Genomic DNA, 26,952 nt, shown 5'->3' with positions numbered 1-26,952 from the left:
TTCTTCCCTTTTACAACAGAAAGACAGATAAAAATCTGTTTTTGCATGGGTCTTCCCCTTGGTCTGCACATCTTTTATGGCCTGCAGAACTGTATTATGTCTTGGTGCTGAACAATTATAAATAATGTAATTGAAGGAGAAAAATAAAATTCAGAAGTCAATTACTGTACATATTATTGTGTATCTGCCCACTGTTTGGGGGTTGGTTTTCATTAAGGATGTATTCTAAAGAGCCTCCATACTACAACGTCAAACAAAGGAGCCCTGGTTCACAAAGACGTTAGCATCATCCATTCCGTGTGAGCTTTACAAGGGGTGGCGGGGTAAGGGTGGGGGTTAGGTGCAGGATAGTCACTGAGCTCAAAGGCAGGGATGCTCGGCCGGACGATGTGGGTCTCTCCTTTCAATGTATCCAGTGCCCACCTGGCTCATACCTGACACACGTCTTTCTTTAAACCATTTACCACTTCAAGAAATCATGGACAGTTTTCAATAAAAACATCAGGAAATGGGAGGACACCAATCATCTGCATTTTGACACTCATCTCTTTCCCGTTCACCTTCTTACAGTTTGGGCAAGAGGAAGCAAGAGCTGGGAAAGCGGGTGCCAGAGTCACTCAGCACTGACAAGGAATAATGAATGAGCTGGTCGGGGAAACAAAATTGATACAGATGTAAGCATGTGACTACAGTGATGTAACAAGACAGATAATGATTGCTCTGCAGAATATTATTATAAAAGCAACACACAATGTGAGCTCATACGTGCCAAGTCCTAAACACACGAAATGAGCCGATCTGACATACGGAGTCCACGCTCCACTATCAAAGTCCTATTACTTTATCACCAACATTTTTAACAAATTCCACTGTTTTCTCAAATTCTAGCTTTTACTGGAAAAGTTCTGAAACAGAATTGCACATGTTTTTCAATACAAATCATGTAAAAAATGTTTAACATTTTTTTCCCTTTTCTTGACCAACTTTATCTAGAAGTACTCTTTTTTTTTTGGCCATGTCACAGTACATGGGATCTTAGTTCCTAACCAGGGACTGAACCCGTGTCCGTTGCATTGGAGGTGTCTTAACCGTTGGACATCAGGGAAGCACCTAAATTTTCTTTTTTTTAATTTTAACTTTCATTTAAAATTTAAGTTACAGACATGCCCAAAACTTACAACTAGTTCAAGAAATGTGTATTTCCTCCATGCTAATGCTAAGTCGCTTCAGTCGTGTCCGACTCTGTGCAACCCCACAGACGGCAGCCCACCAGGCTCCACCATCCCTGGGATTCTCCAAGCAAGAATACTGGAGTCGGTTGCCATTTCCTTCTCCATAAACCCCCACTAAATGACTCTCTGGTAAGGTATTCCCAATAAGGTAAGTTAGGTCAGGTTAACTATTAGAAACTGGAGACGAACTCAAGTAAATAAACCAGTCCCCAGATAAAAATAAGACAGCTCCTGGGATAAAGAAACGATCGGTCATTGCCTCCGAATTCCAAGTCACTTTATCACACTGATATTCTTCTTAACACCTGTCTGTTATCAATTTCAAAGAAGCTTTGATCACCGTTAGTGATTAGATGGAGTAACTGTGGGGGCTGGGTGTGGGAGGGAGGCACCCTGGGGCACCCAGGGGTCCAGAGAAGAGCTTTGAAAGTGAGAAAGAACATGAGGGCCTTCGGCAGTTGCTGGGCAGAGAGAGAAGAGTCCAAGAGAGGGGTCAGGGAGAGGGTCAGAACCTCCAACGACTTGGCAATTCTAACGCAAAGGCTTGCTGTGGCCCCTGCTTTCTGAATACCTCTGAGCTGAATCATCTCCTCTGGGGCTTGTGTCAAACGCCTGACCGGCTGTCAGAGCCCAGCCCGTTGCACAGTAATTCAACAGTGAAGTGGACACTTGTCCTGAATAGGAGCTGGCCTCTCTCCTTTTGGCACCATTTAAAATACCTTTTACAGGAACCCTCCTACACTGCTGGGAATGTAAACTGGCAACAGCCACTATGGAGAACAGTACGAAGGTTTCTTAAAAACTAAAAATAGAGCTACCATATGACCCTGCAATCTCACTCCTGGGCATGTATCTGGGGAAAAAAAATCATCATTCGAAAAGATGCATGCAACCCTATGTCCACTGCAGCACTATTTACAGTAGCCAAGACATGGCTATCTAAGTGTACACGGACAGATGAATGGATAAGAAGATGTGGTACATATATGTGCTGGAATACTACTCAGTCATTAAAAGGATGAAATAAGGCCATCTGCAGCAACACGAATGAACCCAGACATTATCATACTAAGTAAGTCAGACAAAGACAAATATATGTAGAATGTAAAAAAAAAAAAAAGATATAAAATGAATTTATTTATAAAACAGAAAGAGACTCACAGACATACAAAACTTATGGCTACCAAAGGGGAAAGGGGAGTTGGGGGACAAAGTAGGAGGTTGGGATTAATATATACACACTACTATATATAAAATAGATAACTGGACTTGTCTTGCAGTCTGGTGGTCAATATTTCACTTCCAATGGAGGGGGCAAGGGTTTGATCCCTGGTCAGAGAACTAAGATTTCACATGCCTCTTGGCAAAAAAAAAAACAAAAAACAATAGATAATAAACAAGGTCCTACTGTATATAGCACAGGGAACTTTACTCAATATTTTGTAATAACCTGTAAGGCAAAAGAATCTGAAAAGTATATAGTATATGTATTCTATATATAATATATATAGAATATAATATAGAATATACAATATAATATATATTACATATATTATATTAAATATATATTATATTCTATATTATAGAATATACAATATAATATATATTACATTATATTAAATATATATTATATAGTATATTCTATATTTTATAATGTACTATATTCTATATATATATACACACACACTCTGAATCACTGTGCTGTACACTTGAAACTAACAAGATACTGTAAATCAACTACACTTCAATTTAAATTTCTTTTAAATACATAAAATAAAATTCCTTTTAGGACAACTGTTTATAGCAAAAAGAACCACAACCTCGGGGCACACAAAAAAGCAAAGGCCCCACCAAGCCCTCAAGGAGTCACTTCGCCTCCTTTGTAGAGGACGATGAGCGAGGCTGTGCCAGCGGCTGGGATGGTGCCCGGTGGCAAGGCTCAGGACTGGGAGGTGGGGAGTCCTCTGCAGGCGGCGGGGCCGGGGCTGAGGGTGCCACTCTGGGTGGGGAGCCGGCCAGGAGGGCTGCCCTGGGTCACACCGGCGCGGGCACTGCCCGTGTGCCGTTCGGAGCACTGTGCTTCCAAGAGAGGGATGACACGAGCCGTGGCTTCATGTCTTTTTAAGTCTTGAGGACTAGAAAATCTCAGGGTCTCTCAGGAACGCATGTTAAGGTTCTGAGCCCTTTAAAACCCTGCGATGCTCTCTGATACTCCACATGCAACTGATTCACCCTTCTTTACACATAAGCCCAGGTCCTCGAGTCCTTACAAGTAAACAGCTGAGAACAACTGGCTGCATCCTCTTCACTAAACCTCTGAAGCAACCGGGATTAGGACAGGACAACTGCCGCAGGGAGATGAGCATGGAGACTATTTTTAAAGACACCCCCAGATCACGCGATCCCACTGCTTCTGCTCCCGACCACGCTGAAACCTGCCCCCTGTTAAAACGTTTCCTTCAATCCAGATGAAACTCCAAGGCCCCCAGACCCAAACATGTGGGCAGAATCATAAATATTGGTTTATCCATCACTAATAAAGAAAATTTTTGACACATGTTGTATACGCTGTTGTTGAAATGAATCTCTGCCACAGAATTATACCTTCTGTGGGAAGATTCAAGCTTAAAAAGCTGGCATCAATTTCTTCAAAGTGATCACCTCCCAGGGATGGAGCGGGAGGCTGGGCTTAGCAGATGTAAGCTATTATACACAGGCTGGACAACAACATGGTCCCACTGTATAGCACAAAGAAGTGTATTCAACATCCTATACACCATAAAGGAAGAGAATGTGAAAAAGTATGTGTGTGTGTATGTGTGTGTGTGTGTGTATTCTTTTTATGGAATATAGATATGTAAAGATACAGAGTATATATAGATACATATAGATACATAGCTGAATAATTTTGCTGTACAGCAGAAATTAACAGTGTAAATCCAATATACTTAAATTTTTTTTTAAAAAAAGGACTACCTCCTAAATGACACTGCAATTTTACCAAATTTCCAGATTTCAAACTGCTCAGCAGAGACCTGTGGACCACGGACGTTCGACAGTTAGTCCTCACAGGCATTCATGACCAGAATCAGAGGCGATACCCACGTACGCCGCCTACTAAAGCCTAAAATCTAAGCGGATCTTATTTTTCCTCCAGTCCCTGTTCTGAACATCCTCTCTTTTAGACAGATAAGAGACCGCCTTGAAACACAGGGGCCACGTGTGCAAAGGTGAAGTGGGGACACAGCTGCGGTGCCCTGCAGCACACACGCGCCCCAGCGCCCGGGCGGGACAGCTGCACTTCCAACCCCGAGGGCTCAGAGAGCTGGAAAGGAATGTCGGATGGACAGTGGCGGTCTCTGCTTGCACTTGAGGTATTCTTTCTACCCGAAATGCTGTTCTGTCCCCACTCCTCTGGCTACTGAATCTTGCTCTTTCTTCAAGGTCAAACTCCAGTGTCACCGAAACCATGAAAGCATCCCTCCTTTGCCCTCCCGTATTCCTTGGCTTATACCAGGGCACCGACCGTCCTTTTCCTTCAAGAAGAGTTTTATGTACATGATTGCACAAGCGTACGCCCCTTAAGAGGACAGAGTCTTAGGTCCTCATTATAAATGCTTCGTGCTTCACACAGTACCCTTCATACAGCAGACAAAGAAGTTCTGTTCAATAAATAAAAGACGAGCCATCTGTACTTTGTCTGTGACCTTAGCCATGCCTTCAGCTGTGGGCTCCTGAGTGCCTGCCTGGTGATGGGGAAGAAAAGAGAAACTCAGGACACAGAATCATGAACTCCATCACCCACTTCCCAGAGGGAATCTGTCTCTCCTGCAGGGCCCACCAGGGCATCTGTGACAATCGGTACCTGGCACTGTGTCCTCTCGTACAGCTGGAGCTAAATAATGCTGCTCAATGACCAACACACAGAGGGAAACCTCCACTCCTGCGCCAAATCCTCTAAGTGTTCCTCTTGACCCATCCAAACTGACCTGGGAAGTGACTGCCAGAATGGAGTTCAGGTAAACCAAGTTTTAGGACTTAAACAAGAATCTTTTTTTAAAATGCTTTTTTAAAAAATTGACATATAGATCAATGGAACCCAACAGAGTCCAGAAATAGACACATATTTACGGACAATTGTTTTTTATTTTTTCTCACCATACCACACACAGCATGTGGAATCTTAATTCCCCAAGCAAGGATCGCACCTGCGCCTCCTGCATTGGAAGAGTTCTAACCAATGGACCTCCAGGGAAGTCCTAACAATTGGTTTTTCACAAAAGAACAAAAGCAATTCAGTGTTGAATCTCTTCCACAAATGACGCTGAGAAACTAATATTCATCATGCAAAAGGATTCATTTGAACCTTTTCTTCCAAATGGATCAGAGACCTAAATACTGTATGAGAGCTAAAACTATATAACTCACACGCCCTTTGAGTTACTGAGTGGCAATTTTGTTTGCACACAGGACATGCTTACTACACTCATCAGAATTCACCAGGAATCAAGAAAAAGAAAAGCGCCCTGAATATAAGACAGGAAGTCAGGCCGTTCCAATCTGGAGGTACACACAATGAAAATACACTTAAAAGGACTTATGATTTGTATTTATTAAAAATAGTTTCCAAAGTAATCAATTAATAATTAAACCATTATATTAATTATAATACTAACGAGGCTAGAAAAACTGGCAATGCCAACCACTTTCACCTAAACAAAAAAGGAGATCTATATTAAAAGAGCAAAAAGCAAATGGAACAGCCATACTGAAAGGGCTACCCAGTGATGCAGCTGGGAAACATCTAATTTGAAGGACAAGGAGTACAATTCCATCAGCACGATTTACTGAACTCTTACTTGAAGCAGGTATCTCTTTCTTGACTCCATCTCATTCAAAAAGGGTTATCACAAAAAGAAAATCTTGCCTGAAATATGAAGCAATGTATTGAGTTGGCCTTTTCGAATGCCATTTTAAAAAATAAATCGAAGAAGGACGCACATTCAGCAGCTGTAAAAAATTAATAAATTAAAAGTTTTAAAAACCTCAATTAAATAGAGTCAGGTGGCCAGCAGGGGGCGCTCTCACAGTCTGTGATGACAGCGGAGCCCGGCAGGAGAAGACCCACCTTCCTAGCCGGCCAGGGCTCGGCCAATGAAAAGCCATGAGGTCTGTGTTAATCGCAGCGCACCCACCTCCTCTCCCCACTGTAACAGTGGTCCCCTCCCTTGTGATGCCTGAATGTTCCTGTGATTCCCCTTGGCTGCAGACCCTGTACTGCAATTCTCTGCTGCTCTTGAATAAACTATCTTTGCTGGAGAAATGCTGGCCATCTATTTGGCTCAGGTCAATGCAGCTATGGTATAAAACTTCATTCACTGAACCACAGCAGATCTTACATGTAGGAAAAGAAAGCCATCTTCACAAAGAGATTCAGAGCAAAGTGAATTCACACAAAAGCTTACCCTAAATATACACAAAACCTCACCCGGAGATAAGAGCTCCACAAACATTTTCTGTGAAGAGCCAGGTGGGAAATATTTTTGGCTTTAAGGGCCATGTGGTACAAGAACACACAAATGAATGGGCATGCCTGGGTTCCGCATAATTATTTATGGACACTGAATGTTGAATTTCATATAACTTTCATATGCCCCCAAATAATATTCTCCTTTTGATTTGTCTCTAATTCTTTAAAAAACTGTAAAAATAATTCTTAACCCATGGTCTGTACAAAAAGACAGGCTGTGGCCTGGTTTGGCCCTCTGGCCATATTTGAAGGCCTCTCCCACCAGCATCACCACCAAGACATCTGAAACACAAATACTCTGGGGAATAGCAGCACATTTGTCATTATCAGGCCATTCCTGTGAAAGAGGTGAATGATCCAACTGCCTTCCCTTCCCAAAGCAAATTCAGAATGAAAAAGACTAAGGTTTTATAAAATAACATTATCTTGTTCTTTTCTGAAAATAAAAGCAATACTTGCTCTTTGTAGAAAAACTGGAAAATAGTTACAGCAAAAGGGGCTGTTCTGCAAGAAAGAAAAAAACCCTTAAAGGTAAGTAAACAGGGAAACAGCTCAACACGTACAAAGGTAGGGAGGTGGAAGGTCAGAGATAATTTGGAAGGTGCTGAGCACAGAGTGGATAACGTGGGCCCAAGCTCCTGCTGCACAGCTGTGATGACCTGACTGACTTTCCTTCAACTCACTGTCTGCCTTCAACTCAAGTCTTAACACAGGTAAGAACACAAAGAGAACGTGCTAGAAAAACAAATATGCAGTGTAAAAATGGAATCATCACATGAAATGAAGGCTATGAAAGTGTGAAATGAAGTATTTTCTGCTTTAGGCTCTACCAATAAACAATACTTTTCCAAATGCAAATTTCTGAGCCCAGGTGAAACAAAGCCAGCTATTCAGAAGCCATCAGCTAAGAGATGAGGAGCCTGGGTGGGGGGTGGGGGGGTGGGGGGCAGGGTGTGAGAGGCACCATCCACCACATTCCCCAACGGTAAACAAGGAAGAAGCAAGTGAACAATAAAGAAAGCAGGATTGGCCCCAGAAGGCCAAACACATAGGAAAGAAATAATTTCAGCAAGCGGGCCACTAGCATCTTCCCATACACAGAAAACTGCTAAATCTCTTCATATGAGAGATTTCGTTTTCTTTTAACTAACAGTAATATTTCCATAGACTACCTGCCCTTGCTGTAAACCTGTATGTAGCCTGGCTCCTCTCCTGCCCCTCGGAGTCCGCTTTCCCCGGGTCACCTGAGGTCCTGTCTCCTGGGCTCAAGTCCAACATCCCCACTGAATAAAACCTAACTCTCAACTTATAGGTTGTACATATTTTTTTAGTCAACAGAAGCTTTAAGTGTTCTTAAAACTTTTTGACAAGAAAACTTTTAAAAAAGGGACAGAATTAATTCTTCACATATTTAAGAGCTGACATACATGTTTAATATCCTGCTGACCCAAGATATGAGGGTGGGAGTTACAATGAGCAGATTCTGGCTCAGTTACAACTCAAGTAGGCTGAAAGTGTGAGTTATCCATGAATTAGAAAGCCAATGACCCAGAAGAAAGGCTGTGAGAAAACATTCCTGCAAGGACAACCAAATTAACTAGATCCTGTCCAAATCTGGGATTCGAATTAACACAAAATTAATTAGACTTGCTTACAAACAGTCATTTCTAAAACTCTTCTGCAGGATTTCTCAAAGGGATGTTAATAGATATTCTTTGATAAAAAAAAGAATCCGTGACCAAGTGGTTTTGTGTAACACTGGATTAAATAGGGTTCTTTTCCACAGAAATTCAGTCTTTAATATGCTAATGTGTACCATAAATCTCTCCAATGTGGGAAGGCTGCTTTCCAAACTCTTGGCAAAGGAAGCCTTCCCCACCACCCCCACCTTACCCCAAGGCATCTCACAGCACTGGTGTTCCTGGGAACCTGTTTTTAAAAATGCTTTTCTTTGCCAAAAAAAAAAAATATATATATATATATATATATATATATATGTTTTTATTTGATCCTGTCAACTCAGGAAAATTAATTTTAAAATGATCAAGAAAAGTCTGCATCAGAAATTAAATCCACAAACCAAAAGTCTGGAATTTAACAAATGAGAAGAAACATTAAAACTTCGTGTTACAGACTCACAGATAAAGAGAACCAACTAATGGTAACCAGTGGGGAGAGGCAAGGAGAGAAGGCAAGACAGGGGTAGGTGATTAAGAGCTACAAACTATTATTAACACGTAGAAAAGGAGTAAGCTACACGGATATACTGTACAACACAGGGAATACAGACAATATTTTAGAATAACTACAAATGGAGTAAAACCTTTAAAAAGTGTGAGCCACTGTGTTATACAACCAGCTTATATCAACTATTCATCGATTTTTTAAATTTGCTGTTACATACAGTGCTCCAGCAGGGCTTCGTAGGTGGCGCTAGCGGTAAAGAACCCGCCTGCCAGCGCAGGAGACTTAACTGGTTCAGTCCCTGGGTGGGGAAGCTCCCCTGGAGGAGGAACTAGCAACTCAGTCTAGTATTCTTGCCTGCAGAATCCCTGGGACAGAGGAGTCTGGTGGGCTATGGTGTCACAAAGACTTGTTGGTCTTGACACAGTCCATGATGTCGCAACGAGCCGGACTCGACTGAAGCAACTTAACACGCACGCAGGCATGCACTATGCTCCAGTGAAATCAAAGTGTCTGCAAATAGGGCTTCTTTAGTTTTTTAAGCTTATGCATAATGAGATGCTTAAAACATCTGTGAACAATGTGAGACAAACTGTGAGATTAAAAAAAAAGATAACCCTGAAGATCATTAACTTGGGCACAGATCTACAGGACACATTTCTACTTTTAGGTCAGGGCACCTATATTATATCTTCCTGGTATAACTGTACTTAACTCTAAGAAATAGAGCTTTTACACTATTCTTCAAGAATTCAGTTAAGTGTTACTGATTTTGGAGATTTTGCTTTGTTTTTTCAAGGACTAGAAGGCTGTTAACGCTCTCATAGGAAATACAAGTGCCAGATTCTCTCTGCTCAGGCAGAAGGTTGAAATGCCATCTTGTGTTTATGACTCTACCAGGTTGCTGCTATGTGGATTATTTTATCCGGGCTAAACTCAACCAGAGATGTGATGGCACACAAATAATCACAGCATCTCATCTCAAACTGCCATGCCCACGGGAAGGGACACGGTGTGGGCTTCAGCCAGACCATGGGAAACACACTCCTTTATTTGGAGTTCACCGTCTAACTGGCATCTGGCACTGCAACAGAAAACCACAGCCCCTTCTCAGATGGGCCATCTCCTCAATATGCAATACTCAATGCGATACTCCTCTTCTCATAGGCAATACTATGACACAAACCATAAAAATGCAACCATCATGACCCACCGCCACTGCTATGGAAGACTGGAGGACAGACCTGAGCTTTTGCTAATCTGAAAGATTTCTGAAGAGGGCACTATTCTCTGCGCTTTCCAGATGAGAAAACAAAGGCTTAGAACAGTTCAAGGTTAACCTAAATTATATATACAACATATATATATATATATGTTAGTCACTCTGTTCTGTCCAAATCTTTGTGACTCCATGGGATGTAGCCTACCAGGCTCCTCTATCCATGCAACTCTCCAGGCAAGAATACTGGAATGGGTAGCCGTTCCATTCTCCAGGGGATCTTCCTGATTCAGGGATCAAACCTGGGATTCTTGCATTGCAGGCGGATTCTTTACGGTCTTAAGCCAGCAGGGAATCCATATATATATATATATATATATAAATACACACACACACAGATGTATAAGAGAATCGTTGAGCTGTATACCTGAAACTTATATGATATTGTAAATCAAATATACTTCAATTTAGATTTTTTAAATGAAAAGGGAGGGACAGTTTTATAAATCCAAGAAAAAAAAAAAAAAAAGGACGGACCTCCTCCGGGCTCTAGGGCACAGTGAGGGAAGATGCTGGAAAAGGCGGACTAGCTCACAGAGACTGCCCGCCAGGACAGACTCCAGGCAAGACTAGCTTACTTCCAAGCTGCCTTCCTACCCACTCACCCCAGGCGTTCTTCCCCAGCACAAGGGCTGAGTGCTGCACTCCTTACGGACTGCGGAGAATCTGGTGCTCATCATCTCCCCTTGAGGGCCTGCCCCAACCCTCGCCAAGACCAGCTGCCCTGGGACTCCAGGATGAAACACAGAGTCAGGAGGACCCACTCACCCAGGCGCCCCTGGGGAAGGCGGGCAAGGGAGTCTCCGAAATAAACAGAGAAGCCCAAGGAGGCTTGAACCTACACCTCTGTGGGGCTGGCGAGGGGCCGCTCTGGTGTGTTAGGGGGGCTCCTCGACCTCAGGACTTAAGCTCTTAACATCCATCCATCAAGATATATGCACTAGATTGCATCTCCGGGGCCGGTCTAAGAAGAAGAGCAGCCTGCTTCCTACTTCAACCACCTGGGGAAATGCAGTTCTCTAAAAGTGACGGACAAACAGCCCCACTCACATGTGAGGGACTGTGCACACGTGCTCTATCAAAACACAATCCGACCACCAGCGCCACGGTATCTCTAAATTTTATTTGAAAATGAGTAGTATATTTCCCATGAGAGTTTTTTTAAAAAATCACAAACAAGAACACTTAAACAATTTTGATAAGAAATTCTTTAAACAGGTAAGAAAGTCACAAAATAATGTATAAAACTTTTAATATAAGGCATGTAGGTTGCCAATAAATATGATTCCCCATACCCCTACAATGGACATGCAATTTAAATGTTAGCATATTCCTGGCTCGATTTTGCTTTCATTCCAGTGGAATCTGAAAACTCTGGCAGTGAATGAATAAAATGCATTGTAAGGAAGCAATTATAATAAAAATGTAGTCTTGTCCATATTACGTTGGTAGATGTTCTTACATTAATTTTAGCTATTGATTCTCCCTCATAAATGCATCTAAATATTGTGCATAAATATTAAGCAAGAGCACTTCAGCAGTGCTGTGCATTTCCTGTATACCATATGATAGATATCCTGCTGGAAAAATCCTAAAACAACATAGATTTTTGCTACTTTTATTTGTGAAACATTTTTCTTTTTGAAAATAGAAAAATTGGTAACAAAAGTTGTCAAAAGTGGGCATCGTATGAAAACTATCATATATAGGATGGATAAACACCGTTCCCTACTGTGTAGCACAGGGAACTAAATTCAGTATCGTGGGACAGACCATAAGGGGAAAAAATATATATATGCATAACTGAATCTCTTTGCTATAGAGCAGAAACACATCATAAATCAACTATATGTCAATAAATTTTTTAAAAAATAAAAAAAATTTAAATTAAAAAAATGGACATCTGGACTTCCTTAGCGGTACCGCCAGCCAATGCAGGGAACACGGATAGGTTCAATCCCTGACCCGGGAAGATTTTACCTGCTGCAGAGCAACTAAACCAGAGCATCGCAACTCCTGGCCGGTGCCCCAGAGCCCGTGTTGCAACCACCAAGCCTGTGTGCTGCAAGCAGTGGAGCCCACGCACTTCCCAGGAGGAGCCGCTCCCCGCAATGGGAAGCCCGAGCACCACAAGGGCAGATTGCCCACGCTGCAACTACAGGAAGCCCACGCACAGCAACGGAGCCTGAGCACAGCCAAGAAATCATCAATAAAGAAGTGGACATCTGATACGAATACATCCCAAGGGAAAAGACTAAACATTCATACGGACTTGTGGGATATAAACTGGACCTATGATATGAAAACTCCTTCGAACACATCATCTGTGAGCAACTGTTTAAGTGAAGTGACAAGAGCAAGTGAAGATAGGAAAATCACCAGAGAGATCTGTTTGTATATTTGTACTTTCAAGATTATAATGCAACTGAGCTGACTAGTCAGGTAAATGTAGATAACTCATGTACAACTAAGGACACAGAGCCTTTCAAAATGCGTATTATTTGACCGTATTTGCACATCTTTAAACTTAGGTTTAATTCCACAGTTTTACACTTTTCATGATCACTTAGGGTGGTGTAGCTTTAATGTATGTGTAGATCCCAACAGAGGAAATTAACAGTTAATAACCTGCACTGAATTGAACCTATAAGCACATAAACTCTCAAATAAGTACTAGGCATGTGATATACAACAAGATTAAGGTAATTAACATGTGGAAAATTAACTGTGAAATTAACAATTAACTGTGGAAAATTCTTAAAGAGATGGGAATACCAGATGGGAATACCTGACCTGCCTCTTGAGAAACCTGTATGCAGGTCAGGAAGTAACAGAACTGGACATGGAACAACAGACTGGTTCCAAATAGGGGAAGGAGTACGTCAAGGCTATATATTGTCACCCTGCTTATTTAACTTATATGCAGAGTACATCATGAGAAATACTGGGCTGGATGAAGCACAAGCTGGATTCAAGATTCCAGGGAGAAATATGAATAACCTCAGATATGCAGATGATACTACCCTTATGGCAGAAAGTGAAGTAGAACTAAAGAGCTTCTTGATGAAAGTGAAAGAGAACAGTGAAAAAGTTGGCTTAAAACTCAACATCCAGAAAACTAAGATTATGGCATCTGGTCCCATCACTAAATGGCAAATAGATGGGGAAACGATGGAAACGGTGACAGACTTTATGTTCTTGGGCTCCAAAATCACTGCAGACGGTGACTGCAGTCATGAAATTAAAAGACGTTTACTCCTTGGAAGAAAAGTTATGACCAGCCTAGACAGGATGTTAAAAAGCAGAGACATTACTTTGCCAACAAAGGTCCATCTCATCAAGGCTATGGTTTTTCCAGTAGTCACATATGGATGTGAGAATTGGACCATAAAGAAAGCCGAGCGCCGAAGAACTGATGCTTTTGAACTGTGCTGTCGGAGAAGACTCTTGAAAGTCCCTTGGACTGCAAGGAGATCCAACCAGTCCGTCCTAAAGGAAATCAGTCCTGAATATTTACTGGAACGACTGATGCTGAAGCTGAAACTCCAATACTCTGGCCACCTGATGCGAAGCGCGGACTCATTTGAAAAGACCCTGATGTTGGGAAAGATTGAAGGCGAGAGGAGAAGGGGACCACAAAGGATGAGATTTATACTTTTGGGTGGCATCACCGACTCAATGGACATGAGTTTGGGTAAACTCCAGGAGTTGGTGATGGTGATGGACAGGGAGGCCTGGCGTGCTGCAGTTCATGGAGTCACAAAGAGTTGGACACGACTGAGTGACTGAACCGAACTGAAGGTAATTAACACTGCTGTAAGTTATATATGAAATTTAAGACAGTAAATCCTAAGACTTTCCATCATAAGAGAAAATTTTTTCTCTTTTAATTTTGTATCTATATGAGGTAATGAAGGCTCACTAAACTTACTGTGGTCATCATTTTGTAATGCATGTAAGTCAGGTCATTACGCCGCAAAGCCTAGACTTATACAGTGCTGTATATCAATTATATCTCAATGAAACTGGAAGAAGGGAAAAAAAGAAATTCTTTAAGACATCATCAAGTGTTAGACTATGTCAGCACCATGAATCCACAGCTCAGGCCATCGGTGTTCAGTTCAGCATTTTTAGATGTACACAGTGGTCCTCCCAGCTTCAACAGCTTCCCTCTGAGGTCATTGATCTCTCCGTCTTTCACACAGACATTTCTTCTATATCACATTAAGATCATCTTTTAGGATTTAAAATAGCTCAATTTGAATTCCATCACCTCCACTAGCTTTGTTTGCAGTGATGCTTCCTAAGGCCCACTTGACTTCGCATTCCAGGATGTCTGGCTCTAGGTGAGTGATCACACCATTGTGGTTGTCTGGGTCATAAAGATCTTTTTTCAATAGTTCTTCTGTGTATTCTTGCCACTTCTTCTTAATATCTTCTGCTTCTGTTAGGTCCATACCACTTCTGTCCTTTATTTTGCCCATCTTTGCATGAAATGTTCCCTTGGTATCTCTAATTTTGTTGAAGAGATCTCTAGTCTTTCTCATTCTATTATCTTCCTCTATTTCTTTGCATTGATCACTGGAAAAGGTCAGTTTTCATTCCAATCCCAAAGAAAGGCAATGCCAAAGAATGTTCAAACTACTGCACAACTGCACTCATCTCACACACTAGCAAAGTAAAGCTCAAAGTTCTCCCCCCGCTTGTCCTCCTCATCAGCCCATTTTAAAACCAGTTTCTGAATTTCCCCTCGGGTTTGTAGCACAGCCAACCTGACAGTGCCTGGAAATGGGGTTTCTGTAAGATCCTAAGAAATGAGAAACTTAACCACACCTGCAAGATAGGGCTCAGGACGCACAACCCCAGGCTTCAACAGTACATGAACCATGAAATTCCAGAGATCATCAAAAAAGCAGGAGAGTTCCAGAAAAAACATCTACTTCTACAGAGGATGAAATGGTTGTATGGCATCACTGACTCAACAGACATGAGTCTGAGCAAGCTTCGGGAGTTGGTGATGGACAGGGAGGCCTGGCATGCTGTGGTCCATGGGGTCACAAAGAGTCAGACACGACTATGCAGGCAACTGCTTCCAAACTCCATGCCCAAGTCCAACGTGACTCGTCCCCGGCCCCTGACACACTGACCGCTCTCAAGGTCAAGTTCTCCACCAGCAGGGCACGCCCCCATCTTCATCACCAGCTTCTGCCTCCCCCTGCTTGTCCTCCTCATCAGCCCCTTTTAAAACCAGTTTCTGAATTTCCCTTGGGTTTGCAGCACAGCCGACTTGACAGTGCCTAGAAACGGGGTTTTCTGTAAGATCCTAAGGGATGAGAAACCTAACCACACCTGCAAGACAGGGCTCAGGACGCACAACCCCAAACACAGCCCCTGGGCAAACTGGACATTTCCAGCCGAAGGAGCTGGGAGACAGTGGGTGCTGGAAGGGCGCTGCCACCACCCACCCCCAGGCAGGTCATGAGACCCTCAGTGGGGAGGTGCTCACTCTGCACCTGGAGGAAAGGAGCATCCTTATCTCTGCAGGTGAGAGGAATCTGAACAGACAGGCCTTCCTGAACTTCTCAAGTTTATTGCCCTTGGCTTATGCCCTTCTGTTCTGCCACGTTTCCCTGTGACCCTCCACTCCCCACCAAGCCTGGTGTTAAAACACACTCAGGTTTAACCGTTTCTTCAGGTCTTCATTTCTCCTCGAAGGCTCCTGATTATACAAAGTTCTTATTAAATAATCTGTATGCTTTTCTCTTATTTATCTGTCTTTTGTTTTACAGCCCAGCCAGGAACCTAGAAAGGTTAGAAGGAAAAGATTTCTTCTTCCTCACATGCAATAAGGCTGCAAAGAATCTACTAATATTGTCAGCAAACTATTAGAAAATTCCCCAGTGAGGAAAAGCTAGCTTCAATCAATAGTCTTCTACATTCTGAGCTGAGGGAAATAACAATAGGTAAGTTGGGCAAACTTTACTTATTCATTTATTTACACGTACGTAATTCTTGCTGTTGTTCAGTCATCAAGTCATGTCCGACTCTTTACGACCCCATGGACTGGAGCAGGCCAGGCTTCCCTGTCCTTCACCATTTCCTGGAGTTTGCCCAAGTTTGTGTCCTTATCGAATCAGTGATACCATCCCATCATCTCATCCTCTGCTGTCGCCTTCTCTTCCTGCCCTCAATCTTTCCCAGCATCAGGGTCTTTTCCAGTGAGTCAGCTGTTTGCATCAGGTGGCCAAAGTCTTGGAGCTTCAGCTTCAGCATAGGTCCTTCCAAAGAGTATTCAGGCTGCTTCTTTTTATTATATTGTTTTATTTACTTGTACGTATTTAACGCTAGATAAATACATTAATATCAGTTATAAGTAAGAGTAAACTTCCTGCCCCCGAAGTGAACGGAGACCCTGCACTGGGCTGTGGAAGAACGCAGAGCATCAGCGTGGCAGCTCCTCCTGCCTGACCGGGCGACTCACGTTCTGCACCCACAACGCAGCGGGGCTCCTCAGCCTTCACAGGAAGGAGTCATCACGCAATGCCTTTCCTTCCGGACTTTCACCTCACTTCTCACAAAGTGACACTTTTCATCTTCCCATCACAGTAGTCAGGGGTATATCACAAACACGGGGGAAAGCATCATCTGGTTTCAGGTTCACTGAGGAAGCAACAGGGGCCTGACAGAAGCAGCGTATCAGGCACCGTGCTGGGCTGAGCTGCAGCCTGGAGTCCAGAACAGACGACGCAACAAAGCTTCTGCGGGACCTGCCCACGACGGAAGGACGGGACCGGCGCCGCTGTGAAGCCTGCGCGGCAGGATGGGGCTGTCAGCTCCACTGAGCAAACCGCCTTATCCTCTTCTTTGAAAAGGGCTTAGTCAGTGCCCTTCTCCAGCTAAAACCCCGGCCTCTGGGAGTGCTGCTTGGCTTTCTCATATGCCTTTATCTGTATCTCTAAACCCTTGTAAAGCATATTGATTAGAGAAGAATGCAAATAAAAATTTATGGCCGAAGCATCACAGCAAAGACTAGAAGTAACGCAGAAAGAAACGAGAGCTGCACCTCAGCACCGCGCCTTTCCACTGAGCCGTGTCTGCCCCTCCTGACCGCTCTTCAGCCCCGTGGCTCTGCTCAGGCAAGAGGGGCCAAGATGGCGGAGCTTTCCTGGAGAACCAGAAGGTTCTCTGCCACGTTCCAGCCCGCCCACGCTGGTCAGGTCGGGTCTGCCCCTCCTGACTGCTCTTCAGCCCCGTGGCTCTGCTCAGGCAAGAGGGGCCAAGATGGCGGAGCTTTCCTGGAGAACCAGAAGGTTCTCTGCCACGTTCCAGCCCGCCCACGCTGGTCAGGTCGGGTCTGCCCCTCCTGACTGCTCTTCAGCCCCGTGGCTCTGCTCAGGCAAGAGGGGCCAAGATGGCGGAGCTTTCCTGGAGAACCAGAAGGTTCTCTGCCACGTTTCAGCCCGCCCACGCCGGTCAGGTCTTGTCGTTCCTGAGCCTCCGGAATGTCACTGGCTAAACAAGGGCTCAACCAGACAACCCACGTTACACGGCCCATCCAGCATGTGGCTCAGCCTAGGCATTCAAAATGGCAGTGTTGGAAGCAGAAGTAATACTAGTATTAGCAGTAAGGAAATCAAGAAAAACTATAATTGACCACAAGACAGAACTAAAGTCATTTGATGAATTACTGAGTCAAGTTGTGAGGTTCTCAATTTGAAAAGATACTGTATTATCTGAAAAATTTGAAAAGATACTCATTACTGTATCAACAAGTACTAAAATCTCAGAAAAGGGCTTATCTTCTTGTCATAAAATAGTCTGAAGTTCAAAATACATTTTACTATTAATTGATCTTCCATTCTCTATAAACCCCTGTTCTGCAGTCTTCAAAAAATGTTCATGTCATAAAAGTCTGTTAAAGGGCTGTTAAACTGTTTCTATCTGAAGCAGGATAAAGAGACACAGCAGCTAAATGCAACAGCTGACCATGACCTGCAAGCTGCTCTGGGGTAACAGTGTAAAGGACCAACCACAAAACTGAAACACAGGCAAGAGACTGTAAGCCAGCGTAACTTTATGAAGTAGGTAGATGTGGGGCTATGAAAGAGAACACCCCTACTCTTGGGAAATGCTGCAGTACTGAGGGGAAAAGGGCCATCTGTATAGTATAGGACTTACCCCCACGTGGTTCAGATAAAAAATACACACACACACACACGTGCAGTATTAGAGTCATGATACAGCAAACAGGGTAAGTGCTACCAAGAGTCAATCTGAGTAATGAGCATACCTAACAGGGCTCCTTGTACTATTTTTATTTTTACAACTTGTTAAAGCATAAAATTATTTCAAACATTACAAAATATAAAAACAAATCTCTGGTCTATCCCTATTAATTACTGCTTCACAAATCTTATCATAAACGAATGACATGACTATACAGTCTTGGTCTTGGAAAGCAAACGCATCACCACCTAGTTCACCCTCCTACCAACGCAGGAACCATTTCTGTTCCACCTCTGATAGATTCCAACTGCATCCCCACAGGATTTCGGTGGAAATTTGGGAATGACTGGAGAGTGCCTATCCCATGAAGCCTTAGCTGACTTCACATGAGGCAGTTTTACTGGTTCACGTATAAGAGGATGATGGTGGCCCCAAAGATATCAGGTCCGAATCTCTGGAAACTGAATGTTGCCTTATTTGGAAAAGAATCTTTGCAGGTGTGTTAAAAGTCTGTGGTGGGACGTTTATCCTGGATTATGCCCGTGGGCTCGAAATCCAGTCTCCAACCTCCTTAGAAAAGAGATGCTTGGGGGTCCTAACCCACGGATCAGGGGGCAGCATGTGGCCACGGGAAAGGCAATGCTGGCGTCCCCAGACGCTGAGAGAGACGGGGACGGCATTCTCCCCAAGAGGTTCTGAAGGGAGCACAGCCTTGCTACCACGGTGATTCCAGCCCAGAAAAACAGTCCAGACTTCCAGCCCCCAGACTGTGACAGCATAGAGATCACTGTTCTAAGTCAGCAAGCCTGTGTAATTGGTTATAGCAGCCACTGGAAACTAAGAATATACCCTTAGATCAAAACACACTTAAGTGAACACCTATTACTGGGCACTGTGGATGTTTACAGAGAGGTTTTACATTGAGCTTACATATTCAAACTGGAAAGTATCCATCAATCTTTGGATCTAATAAATCCTAAACTGTAGCTTCTTATATGACTACCCTGACCAATATCTGAAAATGCCCATCACGTTTCTCTGTAACCCTCTCTTCTCAAAGTCTCCTTCTCAATTGTCTCCATCGTCCCTCATCCAAGAGATGTTTCCAGATGCTCACCATCATGGTTGCCTCCAGCAGTCACTTTCCTTTTGACTGCCCCTTTATGCGCAGTCAGGACCTGAACAAACACCCTGGATGTTGGGTGCCCAGCACACTCTGAGCTCTGCTAACACAGCCTGCGTGCAGGCGCACCACTGCCGTCAGCCTGAGGTCATCGGAACCCCCAGCTCCGATGACAGGAATCGCTGCCTGCCAGACCTTCTGCACCTTCTAAATCCTACAGGGAAATCTTCAGTCTTTGAGCAGAACTTTACATTTTCACCGTTAAGTTCTCTCTTTCTGATGAGACCAGAGGTCCAGCCTTCTTGATCTGTTTACTACACTGAGTGTTCCTTCAACCTATAATCTGATCAGCAAGCCTTCCGCAACCCCATCCGAGTACCAGCTACAAACAAGGGGAAGAACTAAGACAGAGGCCCCGCAGTCCCCTCTGTAGGTTCCCTCACTCAGCAGACACGGAGCCATCACAGGAAGACAGCCCATCGCAGCGTTCACAGTGCCGTCACCTGTAGTTCCTCAATGCCTACGTGTGCACTCAAGGCTCTTCCCAACGGCAGTCACATGACTTCAGAGTGCCAGTTATACCACGTTGCTCTTGTCCTCAGGTACTTCCAACATCCTTGGCTGACCCATCCCATCTGCTTCTTATCTGTCTTCACCATTTCTTTTTTTAATTGAGATATAGCTGACTGATGATGCTGTGTTAGTCTTGCGTGCGGCTTCGCCGTTTCTCTCCACCTGATCTCCTCCCAGCAAACCCAGCGTCCAGTGCAGCAGGCTCAAGACTCACGGCCCTGCCCAGCCCTGGCCCACCCCTCCGCTGCGCCCCGCTCAAGCCAGCACCCCTGTCCTGGCACACTCAGAGTTCCCTTGACACTGAGAGCCACCCCAAATCTCCTGGCCCCGATCTTGTAAAACCCCACTGTTTAGCACTCGTTCTGACACTTCATCCTGTGCTGCCAGGCGTAACAGGTAATGGTTTTGAAACAAAAGAGGTAGCAGTGAAAGAGTCAGTCACTCCGTCATGTCCAACTCTTGCAACCCCATGGACTAGAGCCCACCAGACTCCTCTACCCAAGCTGTTCTCCAGGCAAGAATACTGGAGTGGGTAGCCAGTCACTCCCTTCTCCAAGGGATCTTCTCACAAATATATTTAATGTCTCCAGCAAAGCAGTAAGCTGCATTAAAACTGGAGCCTATTATACAGAGTGAAGTAAGTCAGAAAGAAAAACACCAATACAGTGTATTGACGAATACATATGGAATTTAGAAAGATGGTAATGATGACCCTGTATGCGAGACAGTGAAAGGGACACAGATGTAAAGAACAGACTTCTGGACTCTGTGGGAGAGGGCTGGGGGGGATGATTTGAAAGAACAGCATTGAAACATGTATATTATCATATGTGAAATGAATCACCAGTCCAGGTTCGATGCATGAGACAGGGCGCTCAGGGCTGATGCACTGGGATGACCTAGAGGGATGGGACTGGGAGGGAGGTGGGAGGGGAGTTCAGGATGGGGAACACATGTACACCCGTGGCAGATTCATGTCAATGTATGGCAAAAACCACCACAATACTGTAAAGTTATTAGCCTCCATTTAAAATTAATTAATTAATTAAAAAGAAAAAAACAGTACTTTCTAAACTGTATTTCAGATACAGCCCTGATTATACAAATGTTCAATACAGCCCTGTTGAAAGTAAACAGTATTATCTTGGACATTTTTAATTGGTGAGGGGCTTCCCTTGTGGCTCAGCTGGTAAACAGTCTGCCTCCAATGTGGGAGACCTGGGTTCGATCCCTGGGTTGGGATGATCCCCTAGAGAAGGGAAAGGCTACCCACTCCAGTATTCTGGCCTGGAGAATTCCAAGGACTGTATAGTCCATGGGATCACAAAGAGTCAGAAACAACTGAGCAACTTTTACTTTACTGATGAGGAATTTACCCAAAGAAATCACTATTCTTCATGATGAGAAGATATTCAGAATTTCTCAGTCCCAAGCTATGACCGTCTATATGAAACCACGTCATACTCACCTGTGTTATCTCTTACTGTTTTGAAATGGTCAGGGTTACCAAATCAACAATTTTTTGCATTTAAAAAAACATGATTTGCTTCTAAACTCTACACTTTTGAGTCTATCCCCTCTCCCCATTTAACCCTTCCTCTACTACATACATATCTCTAACACCACAACAGAAATAACTCAAACATCACATCGAGTTTGTAAAGATACTAGACCAGGGTCCAAAGGTGAGCTCGACTCCCCCCTTCAGCTCTGCTCACTGCATTCATCCTTCGCGCAGCAGAGAGAGCACAATGTCTGGAGTCAGGCAGACTGGCGTGTGACCCTCACTTCCTCCCTAGACAGGTCTCCAGCCTGCGTGATCTCTCTTAGCCTCTTTCCCACATGCATCCTGAGGTCTACCAGCTTCACGACCTGAGGAAATTATGCAACCTCCCTGGGCATCAGTTTCAACACCTGTAACACAGGGATTCAGAACAGTCAGGATGGAGACGAATGAACGAAGAAGGTGTGGCACATATACACAACGGAATGTTACTCATCCGCAAAGCAGAAGGGAACAATGCCATCTGCAGCTACATGGATGAACCTAGAGATGATCATCCTGAGTGAAGTAAGTCAGACAGATAAAGACAAATATCGTACGATACTGCTTACATGTGGAATCTAAACTACAACATAAATGCACTTTTATACAAAACAGAAACAGACCCACAGACAGAGCAGACCCGTGGCTGCTAAGGGGGAGGCGGGGCTGTGGGGAAGAGAGGGTTAGCAGACACAAGCTAGTCCACACAGCATCAAAGGACATGCCTGCTGCCCAGCACAGGGAGCTATCTTCAGTATCCTGTGACAAATCACAACGGAAAAGAATGTGGAAAAAATGTGAGATATATACAGATGTGAAGTGGAAGTTGCTCAGTCGTATCCGACTCTTTGCGATCCCGTGGACTGTACCGCCCATGGAATTCTCCAGGCTACCGGAGTGGCTACTGGAGTGGGGAGCCTTTCCCTTCTCCAGGGGATCTTCCCAACCCAAGGAGCGAACCCAGGTCTCCCGCATCACAGAAAGATTCTTTACCAGCTGAACCACCAGGGAATCCACCAGGGAAGACACACACACACACATACATAAAAAACTGAATCACTTTGCTGTACAACAAAAATTAACATCATATTGTAAATCAACTATACTTCAATAAAATAAAATTTTTTAAAAAAAGAACAGGTCCTTTCCATAAGAATTGTTATGAGAAATAGACATTAAGACACAAAAGTGACAAATCCTGGTATGTGGTTTGCTCTCAAATAATATTAGCAGCTATTATTATTGGTAGTAATAATAGTATTAATATTGAAGGTATTAGTTAATATTAATTCATTATTAATAAATACAGCTTACAATAGATATGCAGTAGCTACAATTATTTTTTAAACCTGCTTATAATATTTGTTGATTATATCAAATGAATCTGATGGTCCATTATAATATTTATCATTTTCTCTATGACAGGTGCTCTCTCATAGAGTGGCCCTGGCTCAGCAGCAACAGCTTTTTGTTGAAAACCTAACTTCCTGGAACTTATTAGAATGGTAGAGTTTCAGGTCCCTCCCAGATCTACTGAATAAGAAGCCTTGGGCTGAAGCCCAACCATCTACTGTAACAAGCCCTCCAAGAGACTCTGATGTAGCTCAAGTTTAAGAACCACTCATGTAAGTCTAAGGTCTTGAAAAAAAGACCTTATTTGCGGATTTTAAGAACCAATACTTGCATTATAGTTTCAGAAAAAGCATTTGTCATTAGTCCTGTATAAAGTTGATGCTTCAAAAATTCTCCTCTCTCATCTGTGCCCACAGATGGTAAAATTACTCAAGAAGTATGTGATGGCTGAGAACACAGAGCAAATAGAGCTTTTTACCTATTCCTTAAAAGTTATCACCATATTCTCAGCTTAGGGGTCTACATTTTCTTCCAGCCACCAAATCAATAAAAAATAGTGTGATTGATTCAGCGGAGCCATGAAGTTGTTGCCTTTACAATAAGTGCAAAGGATATCTCTGCCTTGAGTAAATCAAGCTTTCCCAAGACAAGATGGAACAGAGATTAAAGTGTGATCCTTAGCAGGCTGTCTCCCAGGTGGTAACCATGCAGGTTACTAAGAGGGAGTAGTTCAGTACTGGAATCCAGGGCCTTTTCCTCTCCAAATGCACTTATGTGTCAATAAACTAAAATTCGGGCTTCCCAGGTGGCTCAGTAGTAAAGAATCTGCCTGACAATGCAGGAGATGCAGGTTTGATCCCTGGGTGGGGAAGATCCCCTAGAGGAGGGAATGACAACCCACTCTGGTATTCGTGCCTAGAGAATTCCATGGACAGTGGAGCCTGGCGGGCTACAGTCCACGGGGTCACAAGGAGCCGGACACGACTGAGCACACAAAGTAAAGCTCAGCCCAAACATCTGACTACACAATGTTAAGAATAAGTTCACAGTACAGTCAAGCAGTGCTGAAGAACATAACTCCACCATAAATGGTTAGCTAGAGGAATCCAACACAAGGGAAGCACACTATATGAATTGCCCAGACTCCAAGCTTCCAAAAACTGTTCTTCACCTTAAATTATTCTTCTTCAATACAGCCTCTCAGTCACAGCTCAAGTTCTAATTCTGGGTCCAGGCAAACAATGAGTTAAAAAGGAATCTTCTAGTCTTTCAAATGTTTCAGGAAATAAAAGGATGCCTTGCCTCCTGTGTCCTTAGAGCAAGACAAAAGCTACATCATCAGGACTTAGAGATCTGGGTGCCATACACATGCTCATGAAGTTCTAGACAGAAAGACAGAACTGCATGTGATCAAGAATAACAAAAATTAAACAGTGACCTAAGACCCTCTAGTATATAAAGTCCCATTGGCAGAATGGGCAAAAATAAATACTGTAAATAATAGAAGGTCATCAATTTTATATTTTAGAATAACTCTCTCAGTAAAATTTAGCTAACTGAAGTCACAGGTATTTTCAATAACACCCAGCTCATGTTTTAGCACTACAATTTAAATTATGCTAAAGAATAATCCAATACTTCCCACCAGGGAAGCCAAAGAATAATACATAATTGTTACTTAACAATAGTTTTATACAGAGATCATAATCTGCAAGGAAAATAATCCAGTATATTCTGTGTGTGAATAAACATGTAGAGGTAGCAGATGAATGTGTTAACTGGGATATATTCTTAAATATATTCTGAAGAATGAGGAACCAAAAGGACAACATTCTTGCTAGAACAATCAGTTTAAGGACAGGCTTAGTCATACAACTGAAATACCAGAGCACTAAAATTTAAATACACTTGGAAAAAAGCCAGAGACGTCTGCTCACCAACAAACATAAGTTTTAATTAAGCAAACTATTTAAACAAATGTCATTTTAGCCCCAATATAAAATAAGGCTCTAGTCATTTTTTCTGGAGAGAAAGCTATATGAAAAAAAATCCTAACCAAGTATTTCAAGGAAACAACGTTTACGCGCTTGGATACAACAGTAACCTAAGCAATCATCTAAGAAGTGTTTACTTTACTCGGTCAAATCAACTTTGAAAAATCGACCTTGCCAGAAGCTTCCCCGGGCACTGAGTATACACTAGTTTAGAGCCGGATAAATCCTAACTTCCTGAGTCACGAGGATTAATTAGCAAATAGCTGAAACTGTAAGGTGGGGAAAGTCAACAGTCTAACAGCCCTGGGAGCCGGCGGCACGTCGGTGCGCCAAGGCGCTCCGGGCGGGGCGGGCGCCCGGCCAGGTCACGCTGCCGCATCCCTGCTGACGCGGCGGGAGCAGCGCAGCTGGCTGCTCCCCCGTTAGATCGGGGACGAAGACGCGAGACGTGAGAACCCAAGCGCAGGTACACGGAGTCCACAGGCCCCTTTCCACGAGGGGAGTGTGTGCAAGAAGAGGGAAAAGGAGGGAGAAGAGGCCTTGGGCCCCAAGAGCAACCACGGATGGGGAGGGGCGTGTGGGGAAAGGACTCATTTAAGGAGATGAGCGAGCCTTAGATGATCGGAGTCTGGAGCCAAGGGTCCCCGCAGGGCTCCAAGGCAAGCCAGCCCATGGATTCTGACCCCCAGCCCCGGCTCTTTCTAAACCAGATGAACTAAGAGGGAAGTGCTTGCGGTCAAGAGGAGACGCGGACGAGGCAGGCAGTGCCCGGGCGTCCCAGCCCTGCTTCTCTGTCTTATCGGCAGCACCCATTTCGGCCTCCTCTTCGGCCACCGCTTGCTGTGGGTTGCCCACCGGCCAGGCGCCGCCTGCCTGCTCATCCGGGCGATGGCATCAAGCCCCCCACCAACCCACCACTCCCACCGCCCAGGGAGGAGGGCCAGAGCAGCGTCACAGACGACCAACCGCAGGGTCATCTGCCTCCCACCTTTGCCTTAAGTGTCACAGGCCGACAGTTTTGCAGGAAGCAAGTCTCTTTTCAAAGACAAAATAGTTATCAAATGAAAGGGAAAATCCTGTGAAGATCTGTCCTGGGACTAAGCTCTCAATCACCTCACTGCCTGAAGAAGCAGAACTACAAGGAACAGTCTTCTTGGAGCCACAACTGGGGTAAAATAATTGCATAAAATTACATTAAAGTAAACACATAAAATAATAACATAGAGCAAAAGTTTTAAGAATTCTTTCAAAAGATGGGGAGCACCCTGTGGTCTGAGTCAGCCCCCCAGGCCGCTGAGCGCAGGGCAGAGGCCCCTGGACGCAGTCCCAGCACACAGGTCCCGCTGCCGGGGCGCCCGCCCCTCTAACCCCAAACCTCCCCCCTTCTTCTCTTTCTCCTCCTCTGTCCCCACTTTCCTCTCCCTGCTCCCAGGTTTAAGGAGGGCCACAATCAGACAAAGCAGAGCAAGTACACACACAGAATGACTCAAACGCCTTCTAAATGATTTTATTCCCACTTTTTTCTCTCTTTACCCATCAATTACTCCATTCTGTTGACTCATGGTCACCCTTTCCCTTCACATTTTTAGCATGATTAATTTTATGAAAAACTCTTCAAATAACATACTTTCCATTCACTAAAAAGGAACACGGTGGGGCAAGAAAGATAAGAGACTCACTTCTCTTCTGTCCCTGTTTCTCCTGAATACGTTATTTCAAGGGAAGAACATAAGAAAATCAACACAGAAGAAATATTTCTAATATTGACATTTTAACCTAAAATCCATACACTTATTTTCCATTTCCTGCAAACTGGGTTGTGACCAAATGATCTCTGACAGCACAAGTGTCTTACGCTCCTCTGTCATCCCTTGGGTGAAACACACAAGAAATGACACAAAGGCTGGCCTTT

General features: G+C 43.8%; 1 protein-coding gene and 1 long non-coding RNA gene across 2 annotated transcripts in view; one reads left to right on the top strand and one right to left on the bottom strand.

The window, feature by feature from the left end:
• Positions 1-26,952, bottom strand: part of DST (dystonin) — a 406,366-nt gene that overhangs the window by 264,257 nt on the left and 115,157 nt on the right.
• On the top strand, positions 25,368-26,259 carry LOC147346523 (uncharacterized). The gene is made up of 2 exons (XR_015152923.1): positions 25,368-25,506; positions 25,751-26,259. It is a non-coding gene; the product is annotated as an uncharacterized LOC147346523 (long non-coding RNA).

This window comes from Bos grunniens, chromosome 23 (assembly GCF_055505025.1).
Source record: "Bos grunniens cultivar Pamir isolate PY7600 chromosome 23, Bosgru_T2T1.0, whole genome shotgun sequence".
Lineage (NCBI taxonomy): Eukaryota > Metazoa > Chordata > Mammalia > Artiodactyla > Bovidae > Bos > Bos grunniens.
The sequence above is the reverse complement of the archived record's forward strand: the minus strand, read 5'-3'. Positions and strand labels throughout refer to the sequence as shown.